Below are 22,452 nucleotides of genomic sequence, written 5' to 3' on the forward strand. Positions count from 1 at the left end.
AATACACAGTTTAACTGACCATACATACATGTGAATAACATCACTATCGAATCATAAGATAATATAACTGACTATCCAACAATCAAATGAACAAGAGTAATAAACGATGTATGCAAACATAGCGTTATATAATGACAACTGAACATCACATAACATATGAAACAAGTACCAACGATCAATGTTATAGCAACCTTAGCCATAACATCAACTCCGGATGCGAGGTTATAGTAACCTTGACTATAAATCCAACATATAACTTGGAGTTATACTTACCTCAACCATAACCTTGACACGAAACACAAAGTTATACTAATTCCAATCATAACCTTGAGCCATAATCCCAGGGTTACGTTAGTTTCAGCTATAACTTAACTCGTACTTCAATGTTATAGTAGATTCAGCTATAACATGGATTCATATTTCCAAGGTTATACCTGTTTCAGCCATAACTAGAGTAACGACCCAAAGTTGTATTAACTTCAGCTACAACACTCGAATCAGCATCAAGGTTATACTAGCTTTAGCTATAACTTTGGATCCCACCCTTGGTCGTCTATCATGCCGCCACTAGGGTTTGATTCGTAAACCCTAATTGTGCTCATGACACCCAAAATAAATATACAAACAACATATGATATTGTAGATACCCAGTATCTGCTGAGACTCCAACAAACACCCGATGATTATCGGACTACAACATGTTTTGGAATCGCAGCATTTGATCGACAGTTTGTGTACAACTTTACGTCGGAAAACTTAAAACGATTTCGAAAATAAAACATTTCAAAACATTTCAAAAATACCTGGAGTGTTTAATGCGCGACGACGGGGTCGCAATGACACTAACTAGAGTCAAAACCGACACCGGACCAAAAATCGGCTCAAAAATTCAAATCCCGACTCCAACAACGAGTCAAACCGAGTCAACCACAAAAAACCAAACATTTCAAACCTTCTACCTTAAGTTTTTCCGGATTCATGAATGGTCAAGTACCAAACATGTGACTACAAAACCTAAGATAGAACAAATCATGATTGCGTTTGTTGTGAAAGCGACAACACACCTCGAAGACCCGCGACGTGGCTCGCGCCTCTTTGAGCAGCCCAGGTGGCCACGTCGCTCAAAACTCACACAACCACTCATTCTCCTATAAATACCCCTCAAATGCCACCCATTTGAGACTTACGCGAGTGTCCGCCCCCTCTTTTCTCCCTTAAAATTCTCGACTTGACTTCTTAAGTCACAATCCGACGCGTATTTACGACCTACCGATCGTAAACACGAGCCTTACACATTGTTTGGTACCGTCATCGCGCATTAAATCACTAGACCGACCATGTCGACTACTACACCATTATTAAACTTTTAAAACACTCTTTTACTTACCAAAACGGTTTTAAACCGAGTTTTTTCCGATCAAACGAGTTGTTACACTTACGTCGGTCACTCGCCATAACCAAACATGTAAGTATGAGGGTGTAAAAATCCTCTTTCATTATGTTTTTATTTGTTTCATGACTCTAACATGCTAAAACATGCATAACATGAACCAAAACATGGAATAAACGAGCCAAAATTGATTTTTGGTCTGAGGCAGAAGCCCCTTAGGTCGCCAACTGGCTCGCGCCTAAATGGGGTATTCAGACCAGAAATCAACCGTGTTTGTTCTCGTCATTTCCCTTAATCCATTTTTCATATTTGTAATCGGTTTTCACCGTTTCAAGTATTTTCGAACCATTTTTATTTCATTTCACATGTTTTAACCATAAAGCATTTTTCACCCTTGGTTCTTCATACCATGACGGTTATATCCGTGTTTCGGTGATAATATTTGGTTAATGACATTTAAAAGGTATTTTAAAGCCTTTTATTTCATTTCTTTACATTTCCAAACAAACATATTAGTCACCAACACAAAATCATCCTTGGTTCTACATACCATGCCGGATTTTAACCCGGGTACGATGACGAGTATCGACTAATTACATTCAAAATGGACTTAAAACAATTAGTCCATAATCATTTTCCAAAACTATTCATGTCAAGTTTGTCAAATCGAACCCGACACCGAATATTATCAAACAATGATGATTATTCGTGTCTAGTTCTTCAAATCAACAAATGCGGTCTAAACGACCCTTTCAAATCAAACCGGGTTCAAATACCCATTTTCAACACGTTTTATAACGTTTTCTAAAAAGTCAGAACACGGCACATAAACCGTGGGCTAACCCGAGCCTAAACAGGCTCCCCATTTCTCATTTTCAAAACCAGAGGGAGGCCCTTTACACCGCCGGCTGGCTCGCGCCTCTTATAGCCGTCTGGGACAGGGCCTGTTCCCTTCCAGCAGTAGTCTAGGACGATCCCGACTCCGGTTAGCCCGGATATAGGACGGATTAGATGACTATTCGATTATTCAAAACCATATTTGCAAAATGCCTTACTAAGACAAATGCATCATGTTATGCACCCTAAACCTAATACGGTAAATGGATGTTTAATTTCCGTCTTGCATGCAAATCAACCATTAATCCAACTCGACATCTTATACTTGATACTTGGATTAAATCAACCGACTTAGAAAGCTCTCACATGTTAGGTTTAAATCATTGGATGCGCATTCATGCATTTAAACCGTTTTATCAACTTTTGCATTCAACCAACCAAGATCGATCAGTAGAGGCTGCTAAACGCGGGCGGGATTGGGTGTCTGATTAAAGGGTTTCCCAATAAGTACCTTCACCTCTTACTCAGAAACTTTGGATAGTGGACGACCATATCCAGGGCGTACGAGAGTCATTCTAGAGATAAGATGCTAAAGAGGGACGATTTCCTTATCTTTAGTACCTATGTCAAACGCTGCTTTGTGCTTCGATTTGACCTAGGTATAAAGTTGAATTCGAACGGGTTCCAGGCATCCCACAAATGATTGGTGGCGACTCCGAACATCTCTAATCGTTTCGAGACCCTTACCGAGACGAAACCGACCGATCTAAACGACCCGGTAGAAAGCACCTTTACGCCGCCGAGCGTGGCTTTCAAAAAAGACCGCTGCCATTGTCCACAGATCGGCTGGGCATACGCAGGTGGGCCATGTCCACAGATTGGCGACTCCGCTGGGGAGAACTAGGACACTTACATCTTTGTGATCCCTAGATGGTGAGACTCGAACGAGGTCTTGGTTGGAATGCATTAATTGATATTACGGTCACGGTCGGGTTCCTTGTCCGGGCCCACAATCTAACCTTTTTCGACCAATTGGCTCATCTCGTCGGCGTGAGTTTTCTCATCCCCGCGTTTTGAATCCCGATTGAGTCAAGCATACCATTGACATTACACATTTCTGTTTCGTCAAAGAGCTTTCATCACTTTCGAGCACGAGGTTAGGGCACCCTCCTTACACATTTTGTTTGGATTGGTATCCCTCTCGCAAATCGGGGTTTGATTGCTTGGAGTATAACGCACCCTTTTAAGCCAAAACCCGTGTCAGCATAATGCATAATATAATGAACTGTGAGTGCTTATGTGCTATCTGATCATAAGTCCTTCCGTGTCAATTTCAAACTTTCAAAAACACCCTTTTCGCGTCGTTATATTGGCCATTTCAAATCTCGGTCTTTCGCCGACCGATGAACGCCTTTCCAGGCCGTCGTAATGACGATTTTCAAACCCGGTTTTGTATAATCATTTCAACACGCCTTTCTAGGCCGTCGTAATGACGATTTTCAAACCCGGTTTTGTATTACCATTTCAACACGCCTTTCTAGGCCGTCGTAATGACGATTTTTCAAACCCGGTTTTGTATAACCATTTCAAATCACCTTTTTACGCCGTTATAATCGCCGCGTCTAGACACGGATTTTAACCCGTTTCGTGCCGACAATGGCTTTCTTTCAAAACCCGAGAAAAGCACACACCCTTTTCTCGAGACACTTTCGGATCCCGAGGACCATACACCGTCCCCGAGACCTTTTCATACATTTCAAACTCGATTTTCAAAACATACAATTTTGAATTTCAAAACCGTCTTGGGAAGCAACACACTGTTTTCCGAGCCGACTCAAACTCAAACCGTCTTTTGCAAATAAACTTAAGACAACCCTTTTCAACTGGTCGACTTGCGGAGATCTTTATCTTCGGAAGCCGCCCAAAGGGACAAATGAATCTTTTTGAAAATTTCTATTTTCGAAAACTTCAGTCCACCATTCCAATTCCGCCTCGTGTCTATCGAGTCAAAGCAAACGTATTTATGGGTCTTTACTTATGAGTCGTCTCACCACGAGACCCGTCCAATGACGTCACGCCGTCATGATTGGACTCGTGTCAAAGGTTCGGTCAAACACCGTCACGTCATAAATCGAGTCAGCACCGAGGGACCACACACGGTCACCCCGTCTTGTTGAGTCGATCTTTGTCTCGTCCTCTGCGTTGTCTGCGTTCAGTCTTGGAACCGTGTCGGATTGAGTTGTAATGTGAGCCGTTTTTCTGCCTCAGAGTCATGGCCCCGTCTTCAACTTCGTCTGTCAACCACAACAACATTGATAACAACAGAGATGTCACAACCGATCCTAGCTTGACCGCTTTACCGCTCTTAAGGTCACCCTAGACCGCGTCGAGACCCGTATCGACGCCCTCGAGAACAAGGAAATTGGGGAACATAATACCCCACCTCTGACTGAAACTGAGAAGAGGCTGAAACTCTTGTAAGAACAGCTCCTAGCCCGGGGTAACAATATCCACCTTGAAAATAACCGAAGGTTCGAACCTGTTGGGGACCAGTTACCTAACAACTTCACCCTGACTGATGTGCTTAAGTTCAAGGGAGTGGAGGACCCACTCAACCACATCCGTGCTTTCAAAGACTACATGGCCATTAAGGGGGTCAAACAGGAGCTTTTTACCAGGATCTTCCCATCCTCTTTGGAGCCGATTCCTCGCCAATGGTACTACTCCTTGGACCCGAAAAACCTTTCCACTTGGGATGAGATCGCAGTTGAGTTTGCCAAACAGTATGCCGACAATGTCGAGATCCAGGCCAACACCCGTACTCTCGAGGTGCTAACCCAAAATGACAAGGAAGGATTCACTGAGTTCCTAACCCGTTGGAGGAGGGTGAGTACTCAGTTGGTCAGTAAGCCGAGTGAATCAACTATGGTGGAAAAATTTGTCAACAACCTCCGTCCGGTTTATGCCAACCTACTGAGGTATCAGAATATCAAAACTTTTCAAGATCTGCAGATTCTGGGGACACGTATTGAGGACGACCTTTGAAAGGGTGTCTTAGGAAAGTCCACTGGCAGGGGTTATCAAGGATCCACCTCAACCGGATCTCGCCCTTACGGTCAGACAAACAAGATTGATGAGGTTAACCTCGTCGAACCATCTACCAAGAAAACTGAACGCCCCCAGAGAGTGTTCACAACCATAGGGTCGACTTATGCAAGTGCCTTGAAAAGGCTCAAGGACCAAGGGAAGTTACAACCGATCGGGCCCACCCCGGACTCGGCCGACGCCAAGAAGTCCCGATTTTGGAACCCCATCGCCTGCTGCCAGTATCATCGAGGGAAAGGGCATGATACCGAAAATTGCTTCAAACTCAAGCACCTCATTCGACATGATTGAGAAGGGAGATTTGCCTATACCCCCACCAACTAAACCGAACAACAAGACGAACCCCCTGGGAATTCACGCCATCTCTGACGATGAGCCGACCCTAGAATGCGCTCATCTCATCTTGCCGATTGACGACGAGGTGAATGTTCTGGAAAAGGATCCTTCAGACGGAGTGTTTGTGTTCAGTGCTGCCACCATGCTCACTATGTTTCAGCAAGTTGAAGAGGCCATAGCCAGCCTCTCTCAGAAAATCACCCGACTCGACGACGCCTACCGTCGACTCATCTTCAATCCGCCAACACCGCGTCCGAGGGAGAATTCCCCAAGCATTCAAAACTACCCGCCCCAGGATGGATTGCTCCCGCGACCATTCTGGCATAGACCTCACGAAAATCACCCTCAAAATAACTACCCTCAAAATAACTACCCCCATAAAAATCGCCCTCACAAAAATATCCCCCACAAGAACTACCCATCGAGGAATACCCCTCCAAGGTATCCTCGAGACCCTGAAATTAACGGCATATGGCGGGATGATGTTGAGGATGTCTATGTCATCCCGGGGAAGGAAAAGCGGACGAAGGAAATCGGACATCTCACCCGGTCCGGACGTCCCTATCAGAATCCGAGCAACCTAGCGGTCGTTCCAACAACGAATGACCAAGTCGTCCCGGAAGTGGACACTCAACCAAAGGCTCCCGAGAACTCAATCCTAAAACAGCTCAAGAAAGCAAAAGCCGAAATCTCGATTTGGCAGCTGATCGCAACGTCTTTTGAGCATCGACAGGCCTTGCTGCAGGCCTTTGGAAAATTAACCGTGCCCTCCACCTCTTCCCCAGAAGAAATAGTGGCACACATGACGAGAGACGCCCCTGATCTGAGTAACACGGTCGTCTTCTCCGACGAGGATATCCCTCGTTCGAGCCAATCATAACCCGGCCCCGTACATCACCGTACAATGCCTCCAAAAGAATATACCAATGGTCCTCGTGGATGACGGTTCCGCCGTGAATGTCATTCCTCTCAAAACTGCCCACAGGCTGGGTATTAAGGAATCTGATTTAATCCCAACGAATCAAGGAGTACGCGCCTACAACGGCACTCGTCGCAAGGTCGCTGGACTTATCACTTTGACCGACGCAACCGGGCCGCTAGAAAGACAAACCAGTTTTCAAGTGGTCGACATCGACGCGTCCTTCAACATGCTCTTGGGACGTCCCTGGATTCACGCCGTCAAGGCGGTCACATCAACGCTCCACCAAAAGATCAGGGTCCCCTTCAACGGGAAAACGATCACGATCCCCGCTTCCCCAATCAAAGCAGTTATGAGAAGGGGGATAGCCTCCCAAGCCATTGAGGAGGATGACAATGAAATGTGGGGTTTCCAAGCCGTGAACGCCATAACTGATGAATCGGCAACCTCTAAGTGTGACCCGTTCACCAACCTCACGATCAACCGTATCATGATGCGTCAGGGTTATTTCCCGGGTTTGCCGCTCAATCTACTAAAAGACCCATTGTCTCCCTTGAAACAGGCTAAGGTCCCCGACATTCCCTTCGGGCTGGGATACGAACCTACCAATGAAGACATCCAGGAGATGAACCTCTTAGTCCGAAAACGCAAAAAGCACGGAGTCACCCTCCGTCCATACCACCTGACTCTCAATGGATACTTTGCCCCGAGGGAGAGTCTGAGCTCTACCACGGCTTTCCGGAGCCAATCTATGACTCTGTGGCCAGGGCTAGATACCCGGGAGTAGAAGTCTTCCAGGACTGCTACTTTATCCCCGACAACATCGAAGCTGCATCAACTGAGTCCAAACCGTCACCATGCCATGACGGACAAGCTGTCACACTCCTATTTGGGGAAGATAACGTCAAACACCTCGACTATGAGGACATTATCAACATCGCCCTGAAAGACAACCAATTTGATCCAACCGCCTTGATCTCCGATACTGACCCGGAGAAGACTACCTAGGGCTGGAGGAAAACCATCAAGTGGACCGATCGCCAAAGCCGCATTCTCAAGATAACAACTGGAGAAGGCCCTATGTTCAAGGAGGGAGGTGAAGAAGGATCTGAGTCTGAGTCTGAGTCTGAGTCGGAGTCAGAGTTTGTCACTCTGGATGTCCCAGTCAAGGTCCCCTTCCCACTGTTTTATCACAAAGTCGTGGCTGATTCAGAGGCTGAGTCTACTAAGGTCACCCCCACTCCCATGAAAGGTGACAACCTGGAGCCTGTTCCAGGGGCCACTTCCTCTGTCGTGTCGCCTCTGACTGACCACGAGATGTCTGTCCTTTCCGAGCTTTTCGCTCGTGTCAGCTTAATGAACGCTAAGTTTGCTTATGACTCGTCTCAATTTAACTGCAATGCAATTCTGAATGATTATGAGGAATTTGACTTGAGCGACTACCCACCTTACTTAGCCAAAGAACTTGACAAGCGGGAAACCAGAACCCCCATCATTGAGGAAACCGAGCCTATTAACGTAGGAACCGACAATACACCTCAAGAACTTAGGATAGGGACAACCCTGGACCCCTCGGAAAGACAACAGTTCATTGACCTCCTCCACGAATACAAGGACGTGTTCGCCTGGTCTTACAGAGATATGCCTGGGATTGACAGAGAAATTGTAGAGCACCGGATACCCATTAAACCCGGGGCTAAACCCATGAAGCAGAAGCTACGCCGGATGCGTCCTGAATGGGCCTTAAAAATCAAGGAAGAGGTGGACAAACAGTTCAAGGCTGGGTTCATCAAAGTGTCTGAATACTCGGATTGGGTGGCCAACATTGTGCCCGTACCAAAGAAAGACGGAAGAATTCGGGTTTGCGTCGACTTCAGGGATCTGAACAAGGCAAGTCCAAAAGACGACTTCCCTTTGCCACATGTTGACATTCTGGTGGACAACACTGCCGAACATGCTCTCCTATCATTCATGGACGGCTATGCTGTGTACAACCAGATTAAAATGGTTGAGGAAGACATGCACAAAACTGCGTTCACTACATAATGTGGTACATATTGCTACACGGTCATGCCTGTAATACCCGCCCTTTTAGGGACCCTTTGACCATCGTTGACCGACCTTGGGAGCGGAAGTAGTCTTAGGAAAGTATGCCAAAACCTGTTTGAGCTGCGTGTTAAGAGTGGTACTCGATAGAGTAGAGGCTACTCGATCGAGTAGCTAGGTTACTCGATCGAGTAGGGGGCTACTCGATCGAGTATGTTGGGTACTCGATCGAGTACCCAGTTTTCAGCGAGGGTTTTATATCACGTTTTGTTAAATCCGCAAATCACTTCCGCCACTTTCCTCCTATCCTTCAGTCGCCCCTTTCCCTTCCCTTCACCTCAAAACCTCCAAGGAAGCCTTTTTGAAGATCTTTGAACCTTGGGAGGGCGTCACTGGTGTCGGGTAGCGATCTCTGGCTGAGTTTTCCCTAATAGGTATGTCACAATCATCATCTGTGTCTTTGTCTCTTTAGTTAGGGTTTGCTTGTTAGTAATAGATGTTTGTATGGTGGTTATAGGCTTTGCTTGCTCGCTGGATGTGTTGTTTGTCGGCATGGATTGGTTGCGGTTGCTTAAAGGTAGGTTCGCCTACTCAGTTTCTGTAGATGGTCTAGTGTGTCGGTCGTGTTGTATTTGGTTGTTTGGTATAATGATTGTACTGTGTTTGTGGTTGTGATTGCTGTTGATGGTTCTCGAGATGCGTTCTCGGCTGAGTGGGGTCACTTGCGGGAGTGGCTTCACGCCCTAGTTTCGCCCTTCGTGGAACCCGCCACTGAAGGGGATGTGCACATTAATGGACAGGGTTATCGCTCGGTATGATGAGCGGGGCTTAGGTGGGAACGGCTGCGGTCCCCCACTGGCAGGACTGGTCCAGTGGACAGTCAGTGACAGATTTGGTTGGATTATTGTGGTTGCGGTTGGGACTGATATCATTGTTTGTATTATTGATTGTAGTTGCCATTGTCTTATCTTGTCTCAGTACTGACCTTGTGTGGTTGTTTGTTTTTTATGTGTCTGCCGTGATCCCTTATGGTGAGCAGTCGGTCTTAGCAGGTGTTGATGTTGTGGATAGCTGGAGTCCGGGCAGGGATGAGTCTTCACGAGATTTATTTATAGTAGCGAGTAGCTTCTGAGTTGTACCTTTTGCATCGTTTGTTGTTTAAACCGCTTGTAATATAACTTAATAGTTCTTTTATTGACGTTTGATAATTACTTTCCTCGGGCAACCGAGATGGTAACGCCCTTATATGCTAAGGAAGGCCTAGTTAAGGCTCCTCTGAATATGGGGGTGTTACAAAGTGGTATCAGAGCGACGATTTTGGAACCTGTAACAAATGAACATAATAAACGTAGAGAGTCTAATAAAATGAACCTGGTGTATGTGTAATGGGAGCCCCGACTGATGCTAGATTTTGGGTGAGTAGGCGCCCTCATTTCAAAATCTTGGCCCCATGATGCTTAAGCCAGTCACATGGGATGGGAATGTGGAGTCCGTGAGTCTATGTGTGCTATGTATGTTAACTGTGCCGGAGCTACCTCCGGTTAAGTTTTTGTTAGGATTAATAGAGGTGTGATAGTAATGTTTGGGCCGAGTATGGTAATTATTGATGAGATTATTGAAGCTCGTTGGATGATTAGTGAGCTTATATGATAGCTAGGAGTTATGTGACGAAGTTATACGTCATGGAGATGCGTGAAAGTGTGAAGTCGAATGTGTAATATGAATAGTGAACACGTAGGTGTTTGCTATAAAATTAATGATGACGGAAGTTGTACGTGAGATTATAGATCCTACCGCGATGACTATAATGATAATTATAGTATAGATGAGTAATAATCCGAATCACGGTATGTGGTAATGTGTATATGCTTTGCTATTTAGTTGAAATTTTTCCGCTGCGTAATGTGTGATTCGTACTAAAATAAATTCCTTATGATAGAATGCAAGACACGATCGAATAATTTGTTTAAGAGTATGCATTTATGTGAAAAGTGATAGATAAATTTATTATGAAAATTATGCAATTACATGTCAAATGAAAGAATGAACTAATGTTAATTTAAATGTTTCAATTTGGTAGTAATGTATAAAGTAAGCTTAAATGTAATACGATGACGTGATTATGTTTATGGAAGATTCGGTAGCAGGTAAACCGAGTAGGGTAATGGGTGTAGTGTAAGTGGAATAAACTTCATTTGTTTGACGATATGGTAGGCTTTGTTAATAATAGTAATGCGTGAATGAACTTGATAATGAGTGCCGGATTCCGAACTTAGTTGGAATCGACACGCGGTGTTGTTTTTGCAGGAATCTTCAAGTTACTTCGTACTCATGATCGAGTACTTAACTATACTTGACCGAGTGCGAGTGCTTACTTGACCGAGTAGACCTCACTCGATCTAATTAGGAAGCTATGTTGTCGGGACGTGGGAAAATTCCTGCAGATACTCGACGATTTAGCTCCTACTCGATCGAGTAGGGTGGTACTCGATCGAGTACCCCAGGCACTCGATCGAGTAGGTTACGGTGCAGTAATTCCTACGGGTTTTCTTAAAACCCCTAATCTTTCTATTTCTTCTTCTTATTCCTCTATATTTCGACACACCTACATCTAAATCACTCTCAATTCCTTATTTCCTCTCAAATCCTCTCTTTCTCTTGGGTTAGTAGTGATTCTTGGGGTTGATTTCTTAGTTTAATTTCGTTTCTCTACTTTGTTCATCAATCAAGGTATGCTATTCTTCCTAATGTACATGGTTTATTGCTTTGAATGTGCTAGGAAAGTAAAACAATCTGAAATTTTCGATTATAATGACCAATTTGGTGCTTTTAATTGTTGAAACATGATTCACATGCCTTCCTTCCATGTTTGTTGGTAGTTAATTGCTGTAAATTAGATTAAAAAAAAAAAAAATTGCAAAGATGAACCCGAAATTTCTAGGGTTTCCAAAATTGAAATCGATTTTTGGTTGTTTTACAATGGTAAGATGGTAGAATTGAGCCTTAAGTATTGTTTATATCATGTTGGAGGATAGATTTTGGTGATTTTACCTTAGAAAGTTGCCTTAAAACTCCGTCTTAAAAGTGCCTCAAATGGAAATTCGTGATTTATAGTTGGGAAATTGATGTTGTGAATGACATTATAAGTATAAGTTAAACTTCAATATAGTAATAGAATCGATGCTTGATGAAAATATGCCAAAATTGTCTCAGCTGTAAAGACCGTCTGAAAATTTTGGTTGAGTTGTTGAACATAATATGAAAGTGACGATGATATGCCATAAATTATTCTTTCTCTTGAATTAGTAACATGTAATTAGCAATGTAAATGGAACGACCTTTAGAAGCATGCTAGGATATTCGAATTGCTGAGCATATGTGTTCACATACCAAATTTTCATAATTGCGGTTTATAAGTGGCTACAAACTGAGACTATAGGTTAAAATTGAGGAAACTATTGATGAAATGCGTGTACCTGGCTGAGCATCTAAGTTTAATGGTATGATTTATGTGCTTCAAATATTGAACTGGTTGATAAGTTAGTAAACTTGCTAAGTATATAGAACTCAAAATTGTACGAAGTATATGCCTACATGTTTTATACAAGTTGCTTGAACATATGCCTTAAACAGATGCCGAGACTGAACCTTGGACTCCGTCAAAGTAAGCGGGGAAGGGGTAACCCACCTGAGTTAGGGGAAGGAAGTGGACCTGTGGTACCCGCAGTCCCCGAATACCCTACAGTTGTTTTTGTTGACTTCAAGCAAAGGGAGCGTTTTGTAGCCTTACAAAAACGCAAATTGAGACCTACCAAGTGTATAGACACCAGTGTATTAGAGGAGTTGGAGATAGAGACGGATGTCCGTCACATATTCGAGACCTTGGGTTTTACGGGTTTGTATAGGCTGAGGAAGCATACTTACCCTTTTCTTACCTTGGAGTTCATGAGCTCTTTTAACTATGACCCAGTGGTGTTGTCGAGTTTAGATTGATGAATACCAGTTTTCTGTTGACTATGGACTTGTTTGCCTCTCACCTTGGGTTGGCCAAGCCTCCCAAGGACTCCTTTACCGACATTCCGGTGAGTGCGGCGTCGCCGCCTAATGCCTTGCTTGATTGGGAAGCAAGCTCCCACCTCGAGCAACATGCTGATTAATGATGTTCAGCATATTACCTTGAGGGTCTTTCTCCGTTCTCTTTCGAACCTCCTCTATGACCGAAAGGATATCAGTAAGCTGAACAACCATGAGGTGTTACTTCTGATGTCCTACTTGAACCCGGAGCGGGCCAGAAAGTGGTCTTTAATGCTCCTTCTATAGTTTGTGATGCCCTTGCCTTGATGGCTTCTTCCTCTTCCCGGTACCTGAGTTGTGGTGCTATTGCCACTCGGTTAGCTGAAAAGCTAACCTCCTTTGAGGCTTCTTCGGCGTACGTGCCTCTAGCTACCCGAGTGCCTACCATGGATCGTGAATACTATCTCGACCTGAAATGGTTGAGGACCTTGGTCGACGGCGACCCTAGCATGGAGGGTGCATGGGATGAGTTGGATGAAGATTCCGGCTCTCGAGCACCTCCCACCCACGGAGCCCTTGGAGCCGACAAAGTAGTGACGGTGGACTCCGATGACGAGGAGGAGGAGGATGATGACGGACCCCCGCCCGCTACGAGACCTATCTCATCGACGGCACCATCCTTGAGGAGATGCCGGAGCCGACGAAGGGCGAGAATGCGGGAGTTCAGGTGGTAGAGAGACCCAGAGTGGTGAGGGGACCCCGTCGAGTGAGGGAGAGGGCCTCAGAGACTAGGCCCGGCCGGTGGCACCACAGCGAAGCGAGCCTTTTCCATGCTACCCTTACCTCGACACCCGGAGACGCGATCCAGCTACTTGGCGGAGAGAGTGTCATCTACTCTGACACTCAGGAACATGCACGAGATGGCGTACACTCAGGGGATAGGGACCGAGGGACCCCACCCGGTTTGGTGGAGTGGAGTCGGGGATTACACAGGGGTTTTCCATTCCTACGGGGTGGATCGGTCGACGTGGGGGCACCTCGGTCCTTCCCTTACGGTGGCTTGACTCCATGGTACGTGGGCCGGGAGCGGGAGCGGGGAGGTGACGCGGGAGTGGGTTCATCAGTGCGGGTATGGTGGAGGTGGTGGTGGTAATGATGAGGTGATGTTCAAAGAAGCGGCGGCACGGGGAGGAGTGATACTCCTCGCTCTTATCTTTGTTGATAGTAGTTGATGTTAGATGGTGATATTGTTGTTAGACTTTGGTAGTTGTTTCCTTTTATTATTAAGACTTAGTTGGATTTGTATGATTGGCCATAAGGCCGGATTCGATATTCTAACTGGTTGCAGGATATTAGAAGTCGGGGAGTCGTCCCGACTCGGTTTTATATGACAAATATGCGCATGGGTGTTAACTTGTGACAGGTTTTATGAGGAATTGGCCTGTAGGTACTCGACAGAGTACCCCGTACTCTATCGAGTAACTACAGGATGAAATGAGAAAAAGTTTCTGACCTGTAGGCCACTCGATCGAGTAGCCAAGACACTCGATCGAGTAGCATGGCACTCGATCGAGTACCGCTAGTTACTCGATCGAGTAGCACTGTTACAGGAGGTTTTTGAAAATTAAAAATGTTCAATTGTTTTATAACGGCAAGTTTAATGTTTAATGCGGTTATTAGTGCGTAGTAACACCTTTGAACTGTTAAATTCATATGTGGGAAGTCGTGATTGAAGTTTTATAAGCATATTTGTTACAATTAGTGAAGCGGTAATAATTTCTTGTTACGATTAGTGAAGCGGTAATAATTTCTTGTTAATATTGCATACGCCTCATTACGATCTATTTATCGGAGTTGTAACTTCGCCTATATTTGTGCATATCATTTTAACGTGTGTTGTCAACGGTAACTAGTTATTCCGGTGACTTGCGTATGATTTCTAACTTAACGAGTGTATAATTAGCGAGTAATGTCCACAACAAATAATATGGTTTTCTTTAATGATTAAGATGCAAATAATAAATAATATACGTTGAAATTAGGGTGGTGAACTTCGGGGACGAAGTTCCTTTTTAGAGGGGAAGAGTAATGTCGCGAAATAAAAAGGCTGTTTTTGAATAATGCTTTGCTTGTTTATAATGTTGTTGGTATTATGTTTTGCTTTAATTACAAAAAATTTCTGAGATATAACGAATTACTTTAGTTATTTAAAGTGAAGGGGTTGTATGTTTCAAGAGACGGTCATGAAAAATAGTTATAGTGTGATAAATCGTACTCGAATCACGTTGCCAAGTAACATGGTGGCGTTGGTTGTACCATATGATAATTGATATGAGACATGTTCTAGATCGATAGTTTGGTAGTCGATACTGTATGTCGATACCGTATGTCGGGTGGTCGTAGGTGGTGATTCGCATGGCAAGTTTGATGTTTCATAGGTATATAGAGTAACGGTTGGTGATAACGCTTGCATGACAGTAATAAGAATCGATAGGCATTAGTGTAGACGGTGATGATGATGACATGGGAGGGGGGAAATGGTATTTCCTGGGAGTAATGGGTTGAGCGGGAAGATGAGTAAGGACGTGTTGTTCTCGTGTCTCGAGCGGGAGATGGGTGAGGTGAACTTCGGGGACGAAGTTCTTTTTAAGGGGGGAAGACTGTAATACCCGCCCTTTTAGGGACCCTTTGACCATCGTTGACCGACCTTGGGAGCGGAAGTAGTCTTAGGAAAGTATGCCAAAACCTATTTGAGTTGCGTGTTAAGAGTGGTACTCGATAGAGTAGAGGCTACTCGATCGAGTAGCTAGGTTACTCGATCGAGTAGGGGGCTACTCGATCGAGTATGTTGGGTACTCGATCGAGTACCCAGTTTTCAGCGAGGGTTTTATATCGCGTTTTGTTAAATCCGCAAATCACTTCCGCCACTTTCCTCCTATCCTTCAGTCGCCCCTTTCCCTTCCCTTCACCTCAAAACCTCCATGGAAGCCTTTTTGAAGATCTTTGAACCTTGGGAGGGCGTCACTGGTGTCGGGTAGCGATCTCTGGCTGAGTTTTCCCTAATAGGTATGTCACAATCATCATCTGTGTCTTTGTCTCTTTAGTTAGGGTTTGCTTGTTAGTAATAGATGTTTGTATGGTGGTTATAGGCTTTGCTTGCTCGCTGGATGTGTTGTTTGTCGGCATGGATTGGTTGCAGTTGCTTAAAGGTAGGTTCGCCTACTCAGTTTCTGTAGATGGTCTAGTGTGTCGGTCGTGTTGGTGATGTGTTGTATTTGGTTGTTTGGTATAATGATTGTACTGTGTTTGTGGTTGTGATTGCTGTTGATGGTTCTCGAGATGCGTTCTCGGCTGAGTGGGGTCACTTGCGGGAGTGGCTTCACGCCCTAGTTTCGCCTTTCGTGGAACCCGCCACGGAAGGGGATGTGCACATTAATGGACAGGGTTATCGCTCGGTATGATGAGCGGGGCTTAGGTGGGAACGGCTGCGGTCCCCCACTGGCAGGACTGGTCCAGTGGACAGTCAGTGACAGATTTGGTTGGATTATTGTGGTTGCGGTTGGGACTGATATCATTGTTTGTATTATTGATTGTAGTTGCCATTGTCTTATCTTGTCTCAGTACTGACCTTGTGTGGTTGTTTGTTTTTTATGTGTCTGCCGTGATCCCTTATGGTGAGCAGTCGGTCTTAGCAGGTGTTGATGTTGTGGATAGCTGGAGTCCGGGCAGGGATGAGTCTTCACGAGATTTATTTATAGTAGCGAGTAGCTTCTGAGTTGTACCTTTTGCATCGTTTGTTGTTTAAACCGCTTGTAATATAACTTAATAGTTCTTTTATTGACGTTTGATAATTACTTTCCTCGGGCAACCGAGATGGTAACGCCCTTATATGCTAAGGAAGGCCTAGTTAAGGCTCCTCTGAATATGGGGGTGTTACAATGCCTTTCGGCCTCATCAACGTCGGAGCAACCTATCAAAGAACCGCTACCACCCTCCTACATGATATGATGCACAAGGCGGTAGAGGTATATGTCGATGACATGATCGTCAAATCAAAAGAATGGGACGGCCACATCAATGCCCTCCGGAAATTCTTTGCTCGTCTGCGGAAATATAACATGAGACTAAATCCTCAGAAGTGTGCATTCGGGGTCACCCCCAAAAAACACCTGGGACATGTCGTCAGCAAAGGAGGCATTGAGATTGATCCAACCAAAATCAAAGCCCTTCAACAAATGCCTCGGCCTAGGAACGAGAAGGAGATTCGGGGATTTCTCGGTCAAGTCCAATACATCAGCCGGTTCATTGCCAAGCTTACTATGATTTGTGAACCGATATTCAAGAAGCTTCGTGCCTCCGATCACACCGATTGGGACGATGACTGTCAGAAGGCATTCGACAGGATAAAGGATCCAAACCTTCTGTCCTCATGCCACCTCAACCGGGGATTACTCTATCCCTATACCTGACTGTTACCAACACAGCCATGGGAGCAATGCTAGCACAAACAGTTGGCAACGAGGAGCGAGCCATCTACTACATCAGCAAAAATTTCATTGAGTACGAGACGAGATATACCCAACTGGAAAGGACATGCCTTGTGCTAGTATGGTCAACAAAGAAGCTGCGGCATTACATGCTCAGCTACTCGGTCCACATCTACTCCAAGATGGACCCGGTTAAATACATCTTCGAAAAACCCGTACTAAAAGGAAGGCTGTCTAGATGGACACTCATGCTGTCCGAATTTGATCTCAAGTTTGTACCCCTCAAGGTTATCAAGGAAAGAGCAGTCGCTGATTTCCTAGCAGAAAATCCCGTCAACGAGGATCCAACGACCGACACATGGTCACTTCCTGACGAAGACATTCTTTGTGCCGACTTTGACGCATGGGACCTATACTTTGATGGCGCATCTAATCTGAGAGGCTTCGGGGTAGGAATCCTTCTAATATCACCAGAAGGAGAACATGTTCCGATCTCGGTCAAGCTGGACTTCGCCGTCACCAACAATGCCGCTGAATATGAAGCATGTCTCATCGGCCTACAAGCAGCCATCACACTTGGCATCAAGAGGCTGAGGGTCCATGGCGATTCCTCACTCATCATCAATCAGGTATCCGGATCATGGAAAATCCGATCTGACAGCTTAGCTCCCTACCGAGCGAAGATCAATCAGGAGGCCGAGTTCTTCGACCAAGTCGACTACTTCCACTTGCCGCGAGAGGAAAATCAATTTGCTGATGCCCTGGCAAAACTTGTCGCGCTCGTCAACATACCTGACGACATGACATCGATGCCCCTATGTGTCGAGAGAAAGAGCGAGCCAGCTCACATTTGTGCCATTATCGACGACGAGGAAAGCCATGGTGAACCTTGGTACCAAGTCATCCTCAATTACAAAACCAGAAACGAATTTCCTCCCAACTCTGATCAAAGAGGACAAAGAGCCATCCGTTTACTCGCATCACAATTCGTGATAAACCAAAATCAACTCTACAAAAGAACACCCCAAGGAATTCTCCTCCTTTGCATTGACCATCACAAAGCCAAGAAAGTCATGGGAGAGGTTCACGACGGAGAATGTGGCCCTCACATAAGTGCAATGATGCTTACACGGAAAATCATGCGGCTAGGTTACTACTGGACCACCATGGAGGCCGATTGCCGTAATTACGTCAAACATTGCCATAATTGCCAAATCTTCGCCAACATACAACACATACCACCATCCCTTTTATACACCATGACATCACCCTGGCCATTCTCAACCTGGGGCATCGACATCATCGGGAAAGTCAACCCGATAGGCACCAAGGGACATTGCTTCGTCCTCGTCGCCATCGACTACTTCACCAAATGGGTGGAAGCACAGTCATATGCAGTCTTGACCGCCAAACAAGTGGCCAAATTCATCCAAAACAACATCATCTGCCGATATGGGGTATCCCATGAAATCATCAGCGATCAAGGCTCTCACTTCCGGGCGAAAACTCAAGCCTTGCTGGACAAATACAAGATCAAACGACATCGATCATCCCCCTACCGTCCCCAAACTAACGGAGCGGTGGAGGCAGCGAATAAAACTCTTGTTACCATCATCAAGAAAATGCAAGACAACTACCGCGATTAGCCGAGCAAACTCCCATTCGCACTCTAGGGATACCGAACCTCCATTCGAACACCGACAGGCGCCACACCCTTCTACCTAGCATACGACATGGAGGCGGTTCAACCGGTAGAATTAGAGGTCCCATCTCTACGCATCCTACTAGAGAGTCAAGTCCCTGAGGCGGAATGGACCCGTCGAAGGTACGAACAACTCACCCTTCTAGACGAACGGCGACTTAACGCCTTGCACAACGTCCAGCTATACCAATGACGTATACAACGGGCATTCAACAAGAAGGTCAAACCCAGAAACATCCAGGAGGGCGACTTGGTCCTCAAGTCAGTTCGAGCACCATTACCCGTCGATCCGAGGGGAAAATTCAAACCCAACTGGGCCGGGCCATACCTTGTCAAGAAAATACTTTCGGGGGGTGTAGTGAGACTGAGTGACCTAGACGGGGACGACTGTACAAATCCGACCAACCTAGACAAACTCAAGAAATACTACCCTTGAACCCTATCAACCAACAACCTAGCCTAGTTTTGCAACTAGCAACGACCTCAACCCTTTTCAAGTCAAGTTCCTCAATATGTTCTGATTTGAAATTGCATGTTTTATCGAGTCTAAGCTGCGGTACCTTGCCCGTTTCGAATGTCCTTTGATCCGTCAAAGGCAACGTCCATTTGCACTAAAAAAAAACCCCCTGAACTACGAGCATGGTTTGATTTCACCTCTTCAGGTGGATACGTAGGCAGTCCCTCTTATGCCTGAGGGATACAACCACAAAACCCAATTCAAATTCACAAAACATTTTGAACTACGATCATGGTTTGATTTCACCTCTTCAGGTGGATACGTAGGCAGTCCTTTCTTACGCAAGAAGGATACAACCATTCCCACAATCAAGTACAACCATTCCCCACATACAAAAAAAAACATCCCAAAAAAAAAAAGAAAAGGGAAAACCATTCCCTTTCCCCACAAAATACAAAAACGAGCCTTTCTCCCTTTTCACAAAATACCACTTTCCCAAGTGCAAATGTTTAGGACGATTCAAATCGAATTGCCTTTACCAAATGGATGGAAGAAACAAGCGTTCACAATTTTCGACACGGGCAATCCTCTTATTTAATGGGAAGGATTACAACTTCAACAACAAATAAAGCTCGACGAGTCTACAACTTGTCAAAGCTAAGGTGTCAACTAACACACCTCACATAGTAAAAACTAGCACAAAACGCACAATAACTAGCTAGTACAACATAATAAAAACCTCACAATAATAATACAACATAATAATAAGACGGGTAATGGAGGTCTTCACTCTTCCATTCTACCCTTGCCTTTTCCCTCGGGGTACATCTTCCCCTTGTTCTTCTTGTTGGCCCGCCTAGCATGGACTTCTTCCTCGGAACGGATCCTCAACAGATCTAGGACGGCGACGGCCTCCGGTCTAGCACAAGACCCCATATTCGACCCAAGACGAGCCAATGCACGACCCACCATATTCTTGGGGCCGGAACTCCTCCTCTTCGGTGGTTTCATCACGTCGGGAGTAGCTCCATCAACATACTCCTCAAAGAAGGCACTGTTGGCCTTCCCAACCTCCCGATACTTCAAGTCGACAACCTCGTCCTTACGGAATTTGGATCTCTCTTCCAAGGACGGAGCTCGTGACCACTTGACATAAGCGGGAGTCACCCATGTCGTGGCAACGGGGTTTGGCACCTCCCAAAGTGGCCGAGTGGCCCACCACCTTTCAAAGAATTCCACGAGCTCGGAGTTCCGGAAAACATTCTCTTGGACAAGAGTATCTTGAGCGGGCACCTTTTGTTGACACCCCATTTGCCTCATGAGCCTTGCGGGATAAATGAAGGAAACAACCTTCAAGCCCACCACCATCAAAGAACGAGGACTAGCACCCGAAGCGGGCAACCCCGTGAAGGACCTCAAGTGCCACCACGGCACCACCCAACGGATATGAGGACCACCCTCCTCCGCCAATCTTGCGGCCCAATAGGCCTCGGTGGAAGCAAAACTATCCGGGTACAACTTATTCCTCATGGTAAGATGACGGAAGGAATAAGAAGAAGGATTAACCGGAGGCTCTACATACCTTAGCCTCTCCAATAGCCACACTTGGAGGATCCTTGGCGACCCGAAAGAGGGAGCTTCTCCACAAGAGCTTTCCTTGTCCAAAGCTTGGATAATCTCTCCAAGCACCAACCATGATGGATCTCTACCATGCTCCATTTGCTCAATCACATGGATGAGGGTCATGCTACCATGACATCTTGGCCCCTCCTTCTTCTAGACATCAACAAAGAGGTACACATGGACAAGGCAAAATGCAAGAGCCCTTCTCCTAGCAACCTCCGAGACATTAGCATCTAACCGATTCGAGAAGATGTTGATAAGAGCCAACATATCCACACCATGTGGAGCAAGAAGAAAGTTGGTTTGGCTTGTTGACAAGCCCAACATGGAACGAAATTTCTCCTTGTAGCACAACCGAGTCGGAGGAAGCACCGGAACACAACCCGGCCACCCACCAATGGCTCCAACTTCTTCAGCAAGAGGACAAATTTCACCTTTCGGGAAAACGAAAACATGATGTTTCGAATCCCAAAACCGAGAACATGCTTCAAGAAACGAAGGTTGCACCTTGACTTGACGAAGCACCAACAATTGTCCAACTCCCATGCAAGCGAGTTGATACTTCTCGGGAGGCGACAAATCACGGCACCATTGTCGCAATGCGTTCTCCAAAGCATCCATGAAATATTTTTGTGGAAAATGAAGACGTTTTGTAGAGATGATTTTGTGTTTCGGATGATGAAACAATGAAGCGCAAACATCCCTATTTATACAAAATGATCAGCGCATTTTTCAGAAAAAGGGGAGACCCGGTATCCATCGTCAGGCTGCTCGAGGCTCTTTCAGGCTCCTCCAGGATTCCCGCTGTTGACTTGTCTCTTTCAACATGTGTTTTCTCCTGACACCTCAAACCTCCCGCCAGGAACCTCGCGCCTCTTCGGGATGATCAGGAAATTTTGTGTTTCCTCACACTCACATTTCCTTGTTTTCGCGTTTTACGAAATCCGACACGGTTTCCATGGCGCAGCTTTAAACATACGGATTTTTCTTTCTTTTTTTAAAAGGGGGGAAGGGCTAGTCGCCCCGATCCGCTATGGATCGTTTCCATGTCAGTCCAATTCCGAAAATTTTTCGCTTTTTCGCAATTCAAAAATCAAAACCGAAAATGGATAACACGACATCAATTTTCCTCAAAAATTCAAGCACTCACAAATTCGAGTCTTGACCTCAAAAGCCAAATATACGCGCAAAAATCCTTTTCTAAAAATTCTTTCCTGACGGTCTGATTTTCAATATTTCGAGTCAATTTTTAATAATTTCGATGCAATTTAATTCACGACACGAGTTAATTGCTCAAATTTTCAAATCAATTCCTTTTGAATTCCAAACGCGACGATTTGTCACGGAATTTTCAAAATTTCAATTTTAACTTCAAGTCATCTTGGCTAATTTTTGTTTTTCAATCAAATGCTTCTACGTGTTTGCATTTGTGTACGTGTGCTATATGTTGCCTGTTTTCTACACTAACGATGCAGGAACTAGTGCGAAGCAAAAGGAAAATCAACAGCCGACAGTGCTCCTCCGAAACACAACACA

Source organism: Silene latifolia, chromosome X, assembly GCF_048544455.1.
Source record: "Silene latifolia isolate original U9 population chromosome X, ASM4854445v1, whole genome shotgun sequence".
NCBI classification, from domain to species: Eukaryota; Viridiplantae; Streptophyta; class Magnoliopsida; order Caryophyllales; family Caryophyllaceae; genus Silene; species Silene latifolia.